Here is an 18,845-nt window from a genome sequence, read left to right on the forward strand (position 1 = left end):
GATTAGAGTTTGGCCCAGACGATCAGTAAGTATCTGGAAAAGGCAAGGGTTCAGTCTGAGAATCCACCTGGCTGATTCTGAAGGCAAGTGAGCTGGGAGCATGCAATGTGAAGGCCATATTGTCCACTGCCTTCAGCCAATGATAGGGAACAGCATAGCCCGTGTGGCAGGGCTGCAGAATTGGGCCCATAAACAGTGGTGCACATGTATAATTTTTTTATTCAGATCATAGAAATTGAACTGGAAAATCCCTATTACAATCATTTAGTCTTTCTGCCAATGTGCCATTCCTTAGTGTACACAGACAATACTTCATCCGGTCTAATAGACCTCATTGTTACAGGCTGAATATCAGTAAAGACTCATTCCGTTTCCTTAATTGAATCAAATTTCTCCTATTTATATTTCCTTTTACTGCTCTAAATAATTCCACTGCCTCATTGCAGTTCAGACCATTCAAACGGATCTAGACTGTTCTCAGTGGTACCAGAAGACAGAACAAGGAATAATGGTCTCAAGTTGCAGTGGGGGAGGTTTAGGTTGTATATTAGGAAAAACTTTTTCACTAGGAAGGTGGTGAAGCACTGGAATAGGTTACCTAGGGAGGTGGTGGAATCTCCTTCTTTGGAGGTTTTTAAGGTCAGGCTTGACGAAGCCCGGCTGGGGTAATTTAGTTGGGGATTGGTCCTGCAGGGGGTTGGACTAGATGACCTCCTGAGGTCCCTTCCAACCCTGATATTCTATGAAATCTTTATAGACTTATGTCTCCATTCTATTAGCTGTTGCTATACATAAATTAGCTCTCTCAGAGACCATCCTCTTGTTAAAGGAGTGTGCAGCTCCTAGCACCATTGGGACCCTGATTCCTGACGGTGAAGCAGCTGTTGCAAAACAAAGAATAAAGTGTTCTCCCCAGCTTCCTAATAATTCCTGTTGTACTTCTCTGGGCTCCTGCAATTTGCCTATATACCTATCTTGTATTGCAGTTCACAGAAGTGAATCTAATATTTCTAGGTGACGTTGTCCTAGAGATGGATCCTGCTCCATAACATGTGTATGAGAATGCATCCCAAAAATTAAACTGGCCTTTTGATTGCCATCTCCCATTGTAATATCACGTCTTTTCAGTGTTTAGGTCCCTTTCAGCATCTAACTGGCTCTCTCCTTCCCCTTGAGTATGTGTGGCTCAGATTCGCCGAGTCTCCTAGATGTATTAGTCTGCATTTTTCATAATTGAATCTCACCTACTTATTTTCTGCTCATGTCTCTGCTCACTCTGTGAGTCCCTTTATATAATCCCTTCACTGGCATCATTTAAAGACAACACTTCCTTTTAAGATATTTTTCTTTGCTTTCTTTGTTTTCAAAGAGAGCTTTATATTACCTTCCTTGGGTTTTTAATTTGTGTTGAGTATCAGACTCACACCTGTTCTCTGTTTGTTTCTTGTTAAATTTAGTGATGTGGACTAAAATAACTGATTTTTTTTAAATGTCAATTGTTTCCCTCCCACCCCCGCCCCTTTAAGACAGAAAAGATCATAAGAGGGCAAAGTCAAGTCCAGTACAGATGATATCTCTTGTAACGTCCTTGCCAATAGCCAGTTCTGAATGCTGACCACTGATGGCAGATAGTGGAAAATCTCACGGCCCAAAAATGTGACTTGTGTCTGGTTGACAGTCACAGTGTGTAGAGGAGCAGGGTTCCTGGTGCTAAAATTTTTGTTCCTTCCCTACCAACATCAGCAAGTTGACACTGGACCTACCCCACTGTTCTGCATGTTTCTGTTTGGCCTTTTTGACAGGTACAATATATATATATTTAAACTAGAACATTGAGTAGGATACCTGCATCTCCGTGCCAGGATTGAGCGAATCTGCTTTTTTTTTACTTTATCTAGAGGGTGGGGGGGGCTGCAGTTTTTAATTCTGCTAAAGTGCCCTCCTTGCTGACCAGAGGGCAGAGGAGAATACCAGTAAAAGGATGATAGCTGATGGCTGGGATTGCCAGAAAATCCAGACCCAGGAGTTGAGGATGTTGTATGATCTTTGCCTGAATATTAAACCTCCAGAGTCCTAGACCAGTAAGGCCCCAGGAAAGCATTAGGCAACTGTTGTTTCCAAGAGTGCTGCTCCTGAATGGGCTACTAAAGGCTCCCCTGCATGGCACTGCTAAGCCTAAAATACTGTAAAATGTAAACAGAATACTATAAGATTATGCTTTGGATGTCATTGCCAAGGTAGGCACTATGGACCTGATCCACAGGCTGCTGAAGTCAGTGGAAATCATAGGCTTTGGATCAGGCCTGACAGAGATGAGACTAATCCTGATCCAGCAGCCCTAAGGAAACGTCTGAGTCTGCTGACAGCATAAAGTGCCAGACGTTTTGAGCTTTCAGCCACTCTTTGTTGAGCCTGGCTACTAACTGCATGCAGTAGAATCTCCTGACACACTAGTCTGTCTGTTTCTCTCGTGAGGATTTTGGGCTGGTTGCTATGGAGGCTTGCAAAAAAGACCTTCTCTGTTTTAAGGAAGACATGTAGTACCAGTCTATCCTGTGTGAGGTGCAACCAGATAACACAGGGTTTGGCATCTTATGCTTGTAACAAAGCAGCAGGACCTCACTGAAAAATTAGTGCACACCTTTGGCTAGATCAGTAGAGAGATGCAGATTTACATTAGCTAAAGATCTGGCCCTATATAATTTGGACACAAACCGTGGTCTGTTCCCTCCTCCCAGCAAAGCTTCGAGAGCGAGTTCTCTATTCTAGGAAGATCTCAAGGATACTGGTATATAAGGAAGTATTATCAGAATCAAAGCTGAAGTACATCTGGCAACAGATTATCCTTTTGGGTTTGTTTTGTTTGCGTTCCCCTATGCAAACTTCAGCCCTCTTCAGTGGGTCTCCTGGTGATTAGACCCGCATTAATTTGCCCTCATGTGAAATACTTATACTTGAGATGTTAATCTAACAGAAAGCTCATTCAGGGAATGATCTTGTAATCATATAGAGCATCTACATTGGATTTTTATCTGTTCCAGGCACAGGGATTCTGTGAATACAATTCGTGAAAGACATACCATGTGTAGGAACTACCTGAAAGTCAAAGCTACCATTCCTATAGACCAGGACCATCGTGCAAACATTAATGCAAAATGATTTTGTTAGCACCAAGGATGCCAAACAAGGAAAGTGGCTTAAACACAGAAGGAGCATGTGTCATCCTCATAACTGATTGGCATGACTGTCCTGGTCCAAATACTGGGTGTTTCTTACTATTTAACTACTGACTGGGAGAGATGAAGACCCAAGGAGATGCTATAGGTCCAATAATCCACCCAGTCAGTAACTACTGAGAAAGGCCAGATCCAAAGGTAAAATGCAAAGAACATAATTGTGATTGAAAGTTAAGATGCACGTTGGCCTGGATAGGTAGCTCAGTTTACAGCAGTTTAGGACCAGTTGCAAAGCAGAATTTCGTCATCGCTGTTCTGTTAGATTTATAGCTTGGTTCAACGATGCAAAGCAATGAAATCATGTGATCGCCTCATGTGACAATCTAGTACCTGATTACCGCAGAGAGCACCCCAGGATGCTAGAACAATTTGTATAGTGGGGCTGCTGAGAGCCATTGAACCAGACTTTAAGCACTGGATATAATGGAAACCACATTAAGCCAGGGGATTCGGCAGCCCCCAGCACCCGTAGTTCCAGCACCTAAACCTTTTACCCTGTAATGTTGCAAATCAACTTTGGTTGGAATGCTCTTGCTGTCAGTTTTGGAATCAAACTTTCCAGGACCAGTGACAGCTGTCTCAGTAGCGAGACCCTTCTCCCCCTCCCGCCACTGCACACACTTTTGGAAATGGCTCCTCCCGTGCCCAAGTTTGACCACATTCAAATGCCAGGCATTCCCATTTGATCTAATGATCATGCTTAGCAGTCACATCATGCCTTTCACTCATGGATCTCAAAGCATTGGGAAAGCTTCATTATGCCCATTTTACAGGTGGCAACACTGGGGCAATTCATGAACCTCTATGTTCTGTTGTCACACAGTGAGTCAATGATACAGCTGGGAGCAGATCACAGTCTACTGACACCCAATTGTAATTAAATTGTTTTTGTAATGGTCCTTCTTGGCAATTGAAGCGTGGGCTAGCGGATGAAATTGTGGCTACAGTTTTGGCAGTAGGTTATGGGCCAGATTCCCAGGCAGCAGAAATCAGCATAGCTTCATTGACTTCAATGGAGCTCTGCTGATTCACACCAGCTAAGGATCTGGCCCTAATTTATAAACTGAGGGGCAGCTTCGTATAATTTGTGTTTAATTTTTGTCTGTCTAGACACTTCTGAAGCCCCCATCACTGGAGTAACCAGGTGCCAGCAGCTGCATGAAAGTACCATGCGGGTCTGGTGAAAGGTGCTTAATGAATGTGTTGCATAGAGGCAGGGCTAGGCGTGTATGTGTGCACACACTAGCTAGATTTTTCACTTTCTCATTTGGATTTTGAAAGTCTTCTCTGGGGAGGGGTCTCTGGGTAAGATTCATTTGCCTCCTGTAGGGAACTGGTTATCACAGCCCTTGTCGTTTTTATCCAAGTTAGACCAAATCAAGGAGGGCTAGGGTGACCAGATGTCTCGATTTTATATGGACAGTCCCGATTTTTGGGGCTTGTTCTTATATAGTCTCCTATTACCCCTCACCCTCGTCCTGATTTTTCACATTTGCTGTCTGGTGACCCTAAGGCTGGTGCACAGCTAGCGATTTCTGACATCTGGTGTGATGCCTCCTTCCAGCAGTAGATGAAATACCTTTCCTGTGTTTGTCTTTAAGGCTCTTCACACCTTGCTGATCTGATAATTTACCATGACCCTGACCCCTACCTTCACTCCACCAGTGGTCTCACTACTCACCACCCTCCAGTCAGCTTCTACTTTAGACACCTTGAGGGCTTCCTCCTACACAGACCCTTGTGTATTGGTGGAGGTGCAAGAGAAGGGAGATTCCCTGGTATACATACCATACATACTCCATTCCTCTCCCTACCTGCAGTTATCAAGTGTAAAATCAACAGTAAGACATGTCACTTACAGAGCTGTGCTGTTTTTCCAACATATTCATTTGCTTGTACGATGTCACCATCAGCTGTTTTGAGAGGTCGTCTAATCCAGTTCCCTGCACTCATGGCAGGGCTAAGTATTATCTAGATCTGTGGTTCTCCAAGCTGGTCCACCGCTTGTTCAGGAAAAGACCCTGATGGGCCAAGCTGGTTTGTTTACCTGCCCCATCCGCAGGTTCAGCCGATCACGGCTCCCACTGGCCGCGATTTGCCGATCCAGGCCAATGGGGGCTGCAGGAAGCGGCATGCGCCGAGGGATATGCTGGCCGCCCTTCCTGCAGCCCCCATTGGCCTGGAGCAGCAAACTGCGGCCAGTGGGAGCAGCGATAGGCTGAGCATGCAGATGTGGCAGGTAAACAAACCGTCCCGTCCCATCAGGGGCTTTCCCTGAACAAGCAACAGCCTGACTTTGAGAAGCACTGTGCAAGACCATCCCTGACATTAGTACATTTCCCAGACCTGAAGAGCTCGGTGTAGCTCAAAAGGTTGACGTTGATCCAATACAAAATATTACCCCTCCCAGCTTGTCTCTCTGACAACAGTATAATTTTTAAAGCCCAGGTGATTTTTAAGCCAATGTTGTGATATTTGGTGGACCTGACTCATGATTTCAGAACCCTTGGAGCTTAGCAGTACTGGCAAAATTGGGCTCTCTCAAAAAGGAACTTGCGTATGGAGGAGGAGAGGGAAATGTCATTATGAAAAACCTAACACTTTAAAAATGCTTTTTCCTTGGAGAATAGCCATAGTAATTTTCTTCCCCTCCTCCCATCTGGTAGACACCAGCGAGCACTCCTGTCCTCTCTCCTAGTATTGCAGTGTTAATGTTGCTGCTGCATTGATTGAGTCAGATTCCGCTGCCACTGGGGATGGTTTGCGGGGTGTGGGGGGAGGAATGGTTTTTAATCTTAGCCCTATGCTTCCTCAAATGCATTTTTTTTAGCCTTTTCTTGGTAAAAAGGCATTTTGAGTTTTTAACTGGGTGGGGGTGGGGGCGCGGAGGACGTCAGGAGGCTCTATTCTCCGTTGGCCTTCTCATCCACACTTTCAGGTAACTCCTGAGGCTGCTCCTACTTGAATTGGCCATGTCTCAACTTGAGGAACGCTTTAAAACCAGCTCTGATTCTGTGCCCTTGAGAAGCTCCTCAAGGAGCCTTTTAGCGAGTACTGTCAGCTGCTGGAATATGGATAAACACGGAGTTACGGGAACAGGAGAGGTTTCCTCTTTGTTGTTTTGCTCCCTTTCTAAGCAGTCAGAAAAGCAGAGTGCAAGAAAAACATGCCCAGGGTGGGGCTTTCCCTCCTCTCCCCAAGCTGCTATTCATGACCTTGTTAAGCAGTTTGGTCTGCCTCAGACAGTATAAGTGGTAGTTTTAAGTGTATGGAGAAACCAAATGTGGCTTTTATTTTTCCATATGACAAATTGCCAATCGCCGGTTTTACTTACAGTACATTTTGAGTTGTCTCTGGAGAACGCAGTCACCTTGAGGGGGTATTTATGAGGAAAAATGACATGCGAATTAAAGTTCTTAACACTCACATAAAAATAGCTTTATTGCAGATTTTTGTCTCCAGCCAGGATCCTGCTTCCAGGAATGGATGATTTTGTAAGGGGAGGCTGGCACTAGACAACTCTTGATGCTGCTTTGGCAGATGAAGTGAGGGGCAGGGAAGGAAGGGAAGGGAAAGTATGGCTGAGACATTAAAAATGAAGGCAATGCTCTCTGCTTGCACATTACAGCTTCCAGGGCACTTCTCATAGGAGCAGATGTTTGCTCTCCTACCTTTTGGCCAGAATCCTCCCCCAGACTACCTGTTTCCTTCCCGTAAAAGAGAGAGAACTTCCCAGCAAGGGAATGTATATGTCTCCTGCTCATATATTAATAATTATATATTTCTGGGGTTTGCCTTAGCTAAGTACATCACGATGCTGTTTGCCTCACAGTGCAACTCCAAAGCTTTCTATGGCTCCCACATCCTCTGCTAAATATATCAGTGAGGCATGGTTCATGGAAATATTTTATAAGAAAAGCTGACAGTTGGTAGTTTCCAGACCAACCACCCCTACTGGGAAAGTCCCGTGAGTAGAACAGTGGATTAGGAGGTGGGAGACCTGGGGTCTGTTCCCTGGTATGCCCATTTGGGCTTCGGGAAGTCACTTACGCTGATGTTTAAGTCCGGGCACCCACCTTGAGGCACTTGGGCCCTGACTTTCATAGGTGCTGAGCACCCACCATTCCAGTTGGAGTTAAGGTGCAGGTGCTCATTGCTTGTGAAAAATCAAGCTCTTCTGGTTGCCCCAAGCTAGCCACCTAAAACTAGAGGCACCCAAAATTAGGCTCACGCCGAACATTCAAAAAATTATCCGTGTCTCAGTTTACCCATCTGTGAAGTGGGGATAATTACAATTGCTCCACCCTGGAAAGTCCTTGATGTCTACAGAGAGAATGTTGTAAATTATGGTTGCTGTGACTTTTAATGTGCTGCCTCCGGGAGCCAGAGAACAGATGTGAAGTCTCTTGTGACCCACAGGAGGGCTGGATAGTGCCTGATCTTTATTTCTGGCCCGTGTTATACGAAGTAGGTGAGGTTATGAGTCTAGTGACTAGTGTGGCATCTCTTACCTTAGAAGGGCAGAGATAAATGGAGCAAGGCAAGCTAGTTGCAGTCCTAACTAGGCCTATGATCAGGTTTGTGCCTTTTGCCCCTAATATGAGCTGTCAGCTGCTCCATAGCCAATCTAACAGCTTGCAGAAGCTGCAACTAAGAGGCTTCCCCTATGAACAGAGACATTCATGTTGACACTCTCTGGGTGAAATCCTGGTGCACTGCAGTCACTGGCATAACTCCCATGGACTCAATGGGTCCAGGATTTCACGCTCTGAATCCTACTGGATTCAGTGAGGAGTCAGGCTACATTCCTTGTCCCTAATTCATGGCAGGGAACAGCAGCTTGTGCCTGGCTCTTGTGTGTGACAGCCACCAGGGCTTGAACTGGGACCTCCAGAGCAGGAAGCGTGAGCAACGAGAGCTTGAGCTAAGAGCCAGACTCACATCCCCTGTGGATCAGGCACAAAGGGAAACATGTAACACACACTGAGCAGGGGGTGACATGAGGAAGGCGCAAGGAAATCTCACCTCCTTTGGATGTCTCCGTGTGACGGGGTTCGGCCTAATTACAGCCCTGTGCTCTCCTGGGTGCAGGAACTGCATCCTCAGAGCAGCCTCTGAGTTTCTGCACTGTCCCTTATCCATCTTGGTGCTTGGATCGTAAGCTCTCTTTTTGTTCTATATTTGTACAGCACCTAACACAATGGGGTACGGCCATACAAATAAATAATTATGATGGACACTCTACATGGATTAAATAGCTTGATCTGGAGGAAGCCAAGATTTTCAGCAGTGACAGGGGAAGACTCCGTTTTCGGATGCTCAACTTGAGATACCTTAAAGAAACTGCCCTTTGACGAGGTCTCAGGCTGGGCACCCAGAGTGACTCATCTCCTGAAAATCTTGTCCTGAGCACGTAGGACAACAATAGCTAGAGAAACAGGAACCCATGAACTCTGATCTTGGCCTTTCATTTTAAAATGCATTTATTTTATTTGCAATTCTGGGGCTTCCCACACCTCCTGTGCCTAATTTGGTTACTTCATCCCTATTTGGGGAGATGAATATTTAAGAACTTTAATTCTTCCATAGTACTCCGACATTGTAATGGTATTTTTGGACGTTGGGCCCAACTAATATTAAAGCATTAAGGGCTTCCAGAAATTGTACATGCAAAGGACAGGTGGTTGTCCTGTGGTCTCTGTACTGTGCTTTTGCTGGAGTCAAGGTAACTTTCGTATGTTTATATCCAAAATAAAATTGCAGCTCTTGAAAGCTGCCATTTGTACTTGGAGAAAAAATGTTTGTGTTTAGCTACTGCAGGGGCTGTACAAGAGTGCACTACCAGGAGTCTGAAAATGTTTGTGATGACAACAGAGTCGGCTTTGTGGGCTACTAAAAATGGCTTTAATTGGGCAGTACTAGTGATAAACAGAGGGTCAGAGAAATACACCTTGCCAAAGAGGTCTCCCTCCCCAGACTATAGACTAGATCTGCTGAGAGAGAGAGAGAGAGAGAGAGAGAGAGAGAGAGAGAGTGTGTTCTTCCACTCCTCCCCTTCTCACAACTACATCAGGGGCTTTGGCCCCGTTTCAGAAAGACAGAGAGGAAAGGGGTAACCAAAACCAAAGAGGGAAAAGCAGGCTTCATGTAATGGAGGCTATACAGAAATAAACCGAGGTAAATGCAAAACTAGGGGAAAATGCAGAATTTAGATAGAAAGTTTACAACAATTGGAAGGACTAAAACTATTTTAAAAAGGTGGCTGGCAGGATGAAATCAAATCATACATCAATTCTCATAGTACACTTATAAAATCCTACCCCTACAACTGTATAGAGTATGATGCATGGATATGTGATATTAACATACACAAATACACACTCCCTCTTTCCCTTGATCATAAGTAAGAGAAGTGATTTGCATTTGTTTGCTTTCTGGGGAGCAGTGAGGGAGCACCGTGGATGGTAGAACAAGGCAGCCATCCCCATCTGTACAGTGTCAATGCAGGAGTGGCGCCAGGGTTTCTGGCGCCCTAGGCAGAATTTGGGGGGGCGGCATTTTGTGCGCTCCCCACGGGGCGCGCGGAGCTTCTGGTTCCACTCCCGTTGCACCGCCGAAGAAGGACCCTCCACCGAAATGCCGCAGGCAACAGCAGCGGTCATTGAGCTGCTCAGTTGCCTGCTGCTGTTTCCCGCGGCACGTCGGCAGAAGGTCCTTCTTTGGCAGCGCAATGGGAGCAGAACCGGAAGCTCCCATGCGCCCCGTGGGGAGTGCAAAAAATGTCACCCCCCGAATCCTGGCACCCTAGGCGACTGCCTAGGGTCGGCTAATGGACGCACTGGCCCCGTGTCAACAGTTAGCGACAATGCTCTTGCACATAAATATGAATTCAGTACCAGAGGGGAAGATTTAATTGCCTAGGCACAAGCTGCAAGATTTTGGATTCCCAAGAGCAACATGTTCAAATTCCAGCAGCATCAGCTCAGCCTTTTGTCTCTGAAAGAGACACACTGAGTTCCTGGCTATTTACTAGGAGCAGGTTTCTTCGAGACCTTAGTAACAGAGAATCTTTGTGCTCTGCATGGACATTAAAGAGCCGGTGAGATTGATCTAAGAGTTGAGGTTTGCCTTTGGCCAGACCCTCCTCCCCATGCTGTCTCCGTGCTATGCAGTGGCTCCGTTTCTGTTTTCGGAGGTGTTTTGTGAAGTATTCTGGGATCCTTTGGGATGAACGGCACTATTGTGTGCGGCTATGTTGTTTTGTAATGTATTTTGCAGGGATATTCTGCAATAAGCATAAGAACAAGCAAAGGTGGCAGTGTTTAAGAGACGCAGTGACCCTCATCTAGACGTACAACTTCTAGGAGGGCAGCATTTGAGATATGGTCATTCCTAGAAGTGAAGATTAATGAAGGGAGCGGCGAGTGGGAAGGGGGAGGAGGTGGCAAATAAGATCAGAGAGGTAGAATGGAGCAAGACTTTTGAGGCGGGAGAAGGGTCATGAAAACACAGGGGAAAAAAGCTTGTGACTTGGAGACAGACAGGTCCCCTCATTGACTTGGCTGTGCTCATTAGGTGAGAAGTCTCTAAAATCTTAGTGTCAGAGCTCCATTCATCCTGGATATGCCACCACCTGGCCTCTCTCCTAGGCATCCTGCTTCCAATAAACCCAAGAACTCCGTGCACTAGTCTGCTGCATCTCATATTGTATTTCTTATAGGGGCAGAGAAAGTGGGGAGCATTTCTGGGGAAGGCACGTAACAATGGATTTATTACAATTACATGACCTAACAAAACACCAGCACATCAAGATGTCTTGTCTTAACGACTGTAGGGTATGCAACATGGGCACCGTGAAGCAACAAGACATTGCATCCCTTCTAGGTTTTGGTTTTACTGACTGCTGCTATTCACGTTACACTTAAATAGCACTCTCTCTTTGGTAGATCTCAAAATGCTTTATAAACGTGGGTAAGGCCCCACAGACCCATTTCACCAATAGCAGTGTCACATGGCATATGGAGCTGCAGTAATTTACATCAGCTGATGAGATGGCCCAGATAGCTGAAGTGGCTTGTTCAAAGTCACCCAGAAAATGAGTGGCAGAGCTGGCAAATGGAACGTGGGTCTCCTAACTCCAAGTCCCATGCTTTAGCCACTGGCTGCAATGCCTGCTAGACAGTACATTAACAGAATAGTGATGAGGCACAACTGAGAATTAAGCAATTCCTAGTCAAATGCTTGGCAGGCCAATCCTGCATTGTGGGTGCACCATCGCCAGGATTTAATAATTGGGCTCTATTCACAGAGGGCTGGAACTTGGGGGCAAATTCTTTACAAAGCAATTTTAAAAGAGAACTACTTGAAAAACAAACCTGTACCACAACTAGCATCAAATGCCATACAAAGAGAAGGAAGAATCCGTTAGACAGTGGCCAGGCACAAGTGATTAAATCTATAACTGGCAGGTGACAGTGCGTGATGTGCATGTGCAGGTCACCTTGTGATTCAGGACATGCAAACTGGTCCCTGTGCCTGTAGTTGTTGTGGGGGTGGGTAGAAGGAAGCCATAACATTCAAAATTAGTGTGTGTGTGGCTGCTTTTATGGATTTCCTGGTTTCCCTTTTTGGTAACAATGGCATTAGTAAAGTATGGGAGATTTATCATCAAATAGAATCATTCTTTCACGGGACATGCCAGATTCTGCCCTCACTTAGATCCACACAACCACAGTGACTCTGTATGGGTCTAACCAAGGGCAGGATCTGGTTTGGAATGACTAGAGGCCAGATGCTTAGCTGATGTAGGTGGGAGCAACTGGAGGCACTGGGGGTGTTGCCAAGTTACACTAGCTAAGGATATGGCTCCCTTTTCCATCCTTTAAAAAACAAAATCTGATTATTATTTTTTATGCTCAGTGTAAGCAGGTTGGAAGCTTGAAACTAATCTGCTTTTTCTTCACTGAGATTTGTGTTTTATCCCCACGGAACACACATTGTCTTGCATTTGTGAGATAGCTAATGGCTTTTAAAAAAAAAAAACCACTACCACCACAAATTACCCAACAGATAAAACAAAAAAGGCAAATAATTAGCTTTTTTATTGATTTTGATCTAAGACTTGTTGGGCTGTTTGAATCTCTAAGCTGAATTCAGACCATTGATCTTAGTGTAACTGGGGTTATAGTTTGGCTCCCATGTGTTTGTTATGATTTAGAAATGGGATAAATGCTCTTCATTCTGTTTGTCCTGACTGTGTTCCACAACACATTCCTCTCCTTCCCTCTGCTTCCTGTTTCCCAGGCAGGTCCCCCAGCCTCTTCCTCTCAGCAGCCAAAAATAATATGGAAGTGAACAATTTTTTGAACCATAAGATTGAACAGTGAATGGGCATTGTAGAAGAGAGGATTCACCTGGTGGCTAAGTTGGTGTAGCAGCTCTGTCTGCTCTAGCAACCCTGCTGACAGTAATGTCATCCTGCGGTAGGTTGCCTCATCTTGCGACTCCACCCTCCAGTCGGGTCACATTTTAGTTCCACACCCTGTTCATGGTAACAGAAAGTCCAAACAACTCCACAAGACTTGTTGTCAGGTCTCTGGCCCCTGACTCTGGGTGCAGCAGTCCTTACACCCCTCTTGCTCCAGGCTCTGAATTGTCCTTGTCCCCCTTACGTCAGGGGGCTTCATATCTCCTTCCCAATGCCTGATGAGGGAACCCGGGCCCACCCTCTGGGTTCCAGTCCAGGGATGCTAAGAAAGCAGCAAAGGTCTGCACCATCAGACACCTTGCTGGTGCCTTCCTGGACTCCTTCCTACCATTCATCTTTCCCTACACCTTTCCCCTCAGTCCCTTCCAGGGTGCATGGTAAGAAGCAGCATCTTCCAGGGTACTCTTCAGAGGTCCAGTTCCTACCCTTGCAGCAGGATCAGCCAGAGGCGCTTAGTCCAGTGTGTGTCTTCCAGACAGCTCCATTTTCTAGTGCTCAGAGAGGGACTGTAAAGTTCTTCCCTCTCCCTCTGCAGCTCCTCAAACTCCAGTCCAAATGCTCCTCAGGCTTTACTGTTCCTGCCTCTTTGGATTTGTCACAGTTCAGTACAACCCATTTCTAGCCCTGGGCTTCACTATTCCTAGTTTCAGACTTCTCTCATCAGCCTTTAGCTACCTTTCCCCTGGGCCTCCTCCCTAGCCTTTCTTTCCACTGCCCTCTGCTCCTGCCTTCCTGAAGCCCCAGCTGGGTTTGATCACCAGTTGTGCTTGACACCCCTCCAGGTGCCACCCAGTGGCCTAATTGGGCTCAAGCACCTCTTAACCCAGAGTTAAGATTGAGAAATTAAACCTTTGGGTTAGGAATTTCAATTTAATGCTGCTCCTTGTTGATACACCTTAAAACTAGAGCAGAGGAAATGATTCCTAACTAACAACTTACTTTAGTTACGCCTCATATTTTGAGTTTATTCATCAAACATCTTCAGTTTTTAGTTCATGGCTTGAGTTTGACGATTCACAATGTTGAGTACAGTACAGAGTGAAATTTTAATTTGCATATGTATGTCAGTTGATGGGGAGAAAATTTAAGCTACCCGTGGATGTTAATTAACTAGCTCTAAATAGTATGTTATGAGTCTGTGAGCCAGTTCAGAGCTACCCACCAGCATGGATTCTTGCCCCACTCCCATGCTCCATGGGGGTAAATCCTATTGCGGGATCAGGACCTGGAAGACGGCTCCACTTTCTAAAGTTCTCAGCCATCGGCACCATTTTTATGTATTTGCAAATCTACTTCTTATGGCATTTTTACTGTGCTTGCTGAGAGCTCTGGCAACCTGACCCACAGAGTACAGTGGGAGCTGGGTTGAGCAAGTGTTAGACGCTAACGGTCTCTTCTGACTATTTATAACGAGAGGTGGGCCCAAACGGGAAACAACACTGAAATCTAAAAATTAACAAATGTAGGTGAAAGTTTGCAGCTAGGTCCAACTTTGCAGCTTAAGACCATGTCTTCCACTGGCTCTGAACCATCCTGCTTTATTATGCAAATAAGAGGACTCTTCATAAAAAGTCTAACACTGTATTTCCTATCTCTTATATTATCCTTATCTAGCTACCTGCAATCTGGTTTACCCAGTTGTGCTGGTATGTAAGATTGTGTAGGAAACTCTCGTTTGTATGATATGATATCTCTGTGCTGCTATTTGATGGTTTTTCTGGCTTATGCAGAAGGACAGCATTAAGGTGGAATGCTCTGGTGTAACTTTTGCTAGTTCTTTACTTCTGAATGCTTGTTGTACTCACATTACTGGTATTTTTTTGTTTTTGTTTTTTGCATGGTTGGTTTTGCATGGAATTTTTCTTGGTTTCCTTAAAAAAAAAAGCTGCAGGACTGGTTTTATTAAAATTTATCTTGACTGCCTTAAGTCTCAAGGAGATCTACAAAACAAGCCAAGTTTGAAGTTTCTGGTTTCAGCCTCTTTATGTTCTCATAGATGCCAAAATTTTTGTTTTGGGGGAAGTATAGCATTTTAATTGTAATGGGAACAGATCAGTAAAAAATGTGGTTTTGCTGTTGAATTACACAGTGGCGGCTGTTTTTGTCAAATACATTTCCTTGAAAGTTCGTCTTTGGGGTGGAGACCATGCAGGGAAAATTTTCAGCACAAAAGGAATTTATTGTGAGCAATAAGCCCTGTATCCTGTGTGACACATTAGATCTAAACTATGCAGCAGAGATCACAGAATTATGCAGCACCGCCTCTCCCCTTTGTTGCCATCGAGCCCAGTCCAATCCAATCAGTGTCGTGCACTCCGGGTAGCTTATTTTGATATTAAATTCAATTTATTTTATGCCCTCTCAAATGTTAAACTTTCAATGGGCTGCAGATTTTTGCATTGATAATTAACTATAGGAGCTGCCAAGAAGAAAAGCTGGAGTTTTTGGCAGCTGGTGTGAGGGACAGATGATGGTTTTTGGAACTCAGGAAGTCATGATAGCTGGTGTTGGCTTATATTATTCAGGAGCTGGTTACGCCTTTTGGTAATAGGGAGGAGGATGCATCTTTTTAACTCCCTCTTTTGGACAGGGGCAGAGGGAGATTTGCATTTTGGGGATGGGGGCTTTGCCTAGAATTCCTCATCCGCCATCCCACCCACTGGCTGCCCCACTGTACTCCATTCCAATATCTGCCTTTGTGGCCAAAAATGAGAGAGCTACATTAGCTCAGTGCTACTGCCAACCTGATCAGCAGTGAACTAGGGTATGTGGACACTTTACGCTGTTGTGATCAGACTGCAGGGGAAGTGGCAGGGATTTTACAGGTCTATGAATTATTGTTTCAGGCTGTCTGCAGATTCAGGCAGATGTCTCGGTTTTCACATTCTGAAGCTTTCTTTGCAATCATGAGACTTGGCAGTAGTTTATAGAGGAGGCCTTTTTTACAAGTAACTGGAAACCAGGAATTAGAAGGAGAGTTGGAAATCAACCTTAACTAGAGCAGGTTCTACCCAGACGTACTCTAATAAACTCCCCTACCTGAAGAATTCTTGTAACTTGCGTAAACTGAGTCTGTAGTTCAGACCTGCATATACAGCACGTTCAACATTTTCATTTTCTCTCACAGCCTAATCCAAGCACCAAATTTATGAATTAGGTTTTGGATAACTTCCAGGTTCAGTGCTTAATGTCCCATTATATGTGCAGTAAAAAAGCACTTAAAAGTAACTAGCACATTCCAGATGAGAGAACTGCCCATGGTCTGCTAGAAAAATTCAAAATTAAGATGTAATAAAATATCATAGTATCAATAAAACAGAAGAATCAGCTGAACAGAGCGAGTAGGTCCCTTCTTGATTTTCTATCCTAAATTCCTTGTAGGTATTTGGGCTCGTGTTAACCCAGCACTGGCCTTTACCCACCCCATCTCCCTTGTGGCTCCCACTCCCAAAACAACTCCGAAATGTTTAAGTATTATGAAGATTCCACAGAGAAACTAGGTGCTTCTGAACTGAACTCGCTTTCTTTGAGGGCTCACATGTATGGGCCAAATTCTAATGCATTACCCAGCTGTAAATGTGGAGGAACTCCATTGCCTTCATTGGCATTATCTCAGATATACGCTGTTGTCACTGAAGTAACTACACATGAAAGTTAATCCGGAGTTAGAAGGGATATGAATTTAAAGTGGACTAACTATTCATAATTTAACTCCAGGTGTGGTTGCTCTTATGGAATAAAGATGTCCACAATCAAGAATAGCTCTTCTGGAATAACTGCCCATGTAGACAAACCTGTAGAGTGCTATTGGGGCAATAGGATGGGATTTGAACGTGTTCTGTGTTGACCTTACTCTGCTCCAGTTCATGTCAGGGGTAAAACTCCCTTTGACTTCAACAGGAGCAGAGGTAGGCTGGCGTGAAGCACTCTTGAAAATGGCACCCCATAATATCTCATGTAAGTTCCAACTCAGAGAGACAAGCACCATGGCTTTTCTGGCTTTGTGCTGCACAGGGAAGAGTATACTGATGTATTTCAATAAATAATAATTGTTCTATACTGAATGAGAGCCAGAGGTAAGGCAGTATATAAACTGGACAGCATGTGTTTCTGGATTGATATTGGATCAGTTCTAATACAGCATCTTTAGGTAGAATCACAAAATACAGGCCAGGTCCTCTGCTGGTGTAAAATGGTATAGTGAAGTAACTGGCGCTGCACTGGTTTACACCATCTGAGGATCTAGCCCTGTATGTTTAAATTGAATACCAAAGTATGCAACACCTGCATTCACTTGGGTGCTATATAGGCCACACAGTATTTTAGGATAAGTTGTAATTTAAGAAACCAGTTGGCACTGGTAGGCATCATCTGTGTGGGGGCAGGCAGAGTTCTGTCTCCGTGAGGGTTCCTAGCATGTGATGTTCAGAAAGCACTTCTCTTGCAATTGTATTTCAATGGAGAAATCAGGCTGAGGTATTTTACGAAATGGCCACACGCAAGATTGCCATCCTCTCTTCTAGCCAGCTCCTTGTGTAAGTATGGAGCCTAGTACAATCACATCCTGTTTGTCACCCGTGAATCATCCTTACTTTGAGCTGGCTGAATTGTGAAGCAAAATGCAAAGAAAATGATCCCTTATTTATTGGGGCAGGTGGATTGAAGCCTTGGGTCACTTTTTATCCCTAGCCTGAAAAATCACTCTGATGGCAACCACTGGTCTCCTGTATGTTCATATTGCCTACCTGATGGGAGCTATTTTCTTCTTCGAGTGGGAATCTTCAGAGTCTAGATTGCTGTAAATCTTAAAGATACTTGCTGATGTTGGTTGCTGAGGTTTAGTAGAATTTCTGCATCTCAGAAACCTGAAGTACACCAGACAAACCTCTCAGTGGACCATGATTATGGACTGAGTTATTCAGTCAGGACCTGAATTCCACTCTGTCCCACAAAAGCGTATTCTTGCCATTTAGAGACAGTCTGGTTGTCTTAAGGGATTGGCCATCAAAGAGAGGACACTTCACCCGTATCCTGTCCAACCAAGGTTCAAAAATCAGCCCAACTTGATAGTGATGAAAGCCGCCCTCTGATGACTCTTCAGAAGATGAATCTGGTAGTCAGTCCAATTCTCAAGGGACGGGTCAACATCACACCAGCCACCACTGCAAACAACAGTAGCGGGTGCACTTGCTGGCAGGGCAGCCAAGGACTCAGCGGGCATGGAGACAGAGGTGCCCTCTTATCTCACGAACCAGTCAACAGGGCTGGCTTTATTAATTGCGGGGCCCAATTCAAATACCCGGCGGCAGTCTGGGGCTTTGGCAGCACTTCGGTGGGAGTGGGGGGTCCGCTCCGGGTCTTCCGCGGCATCGAAGGGCCCGCCGCCGAAATGCCGCCGAAGACCCCGGAGCAGACCGCCGCCGGGTGAGTAAAGAAAAAAAATTTAAAAAGTGCCTAAAGCGTGGGGCCCTATTCCTGGGAATTGGGCGAATCAGCCTAAAGCCAGCCCTACCGGTCAATAGGATCGGAGCTTGGCATCTGTCTCCCTTCAGTCTCTTGGATGATCCCACTGTGTGTCTCCAGGTCAGGGCTGAAGGCAGAGGCTGGACTTTGTGAGCCTAGCAATCAAGGACAACAACAATGCATTGTGAAGGGAGTGAAGGAAAGTGGCCTGTTTAACCATACAACAAGCGAGTGCAGCAGCCAGAACCCTGCCTCCCCCAGTGACGCGGGGCAGAGAGGAAAGTCAGGTAAGGTATTCAGCATGAGCAGAAAAGGGCGTGAGGGGTAAAGAAACTTTGTTCCTGCACCCAAGTGCCAGCTCTTAGCAAAGGCAACAGCAGGTAGGACTGTGGTTGGGGGTACAGGAAGGAGAGTGTTGGAGCTCTCTTTTGTCAGACCCCTTCCCTTTTGCTAACGGCTTTGTCTGTAATGCTGATTAGAGGGAGGCCTTTCTTGGCTCAGTGGTTTTTTCCCTATTGCCTTGGTGGAGGGACAAGGGTTGGCGTTGGGTTCCCCCTTTCCTGCCCATTATATTGTTTCTTTTTCTTGTGGTTGTTTTCTTTCCCTCTGTGGGGAGATGGGCTCCTTCGGCTGGTTTTGGATTTCAGAGGCAGAAGGCA

At 45.2% G+C, this 18,845-nt stretch overlaps 1 protein-coding gene across 2 annotated transcripts in view; it reads left to right on the forward strand.

Annotated features, from left to right (window-relative positions):
- KLF7 (Kruppel like factor 7) overlaps positions 1–18,845 on the forward strand; it is a 63,781-nt gene that overhangs the window by 15,004 nt on the left and 29,932 nt on the right. The gene's annotated exons all lie outside the window — the stretch shown is intronic.

The sequence above is a fragment of the Gopherus evgoodei genome, chromosome 11, assembly GCF_007399415.2.
Source record: "Gopherus evgoodei ecotype Sinaloan lineage chromosome 11, rGopEvg1_v1.p, whole genome shotgun sequence".
NCBI classification, from domain to species: domain Eukaryota; kingdom Metazoa; phylum Chordata; order Testudines; family Testudinidae; genus Gopherus; species Gopherus evgoodei.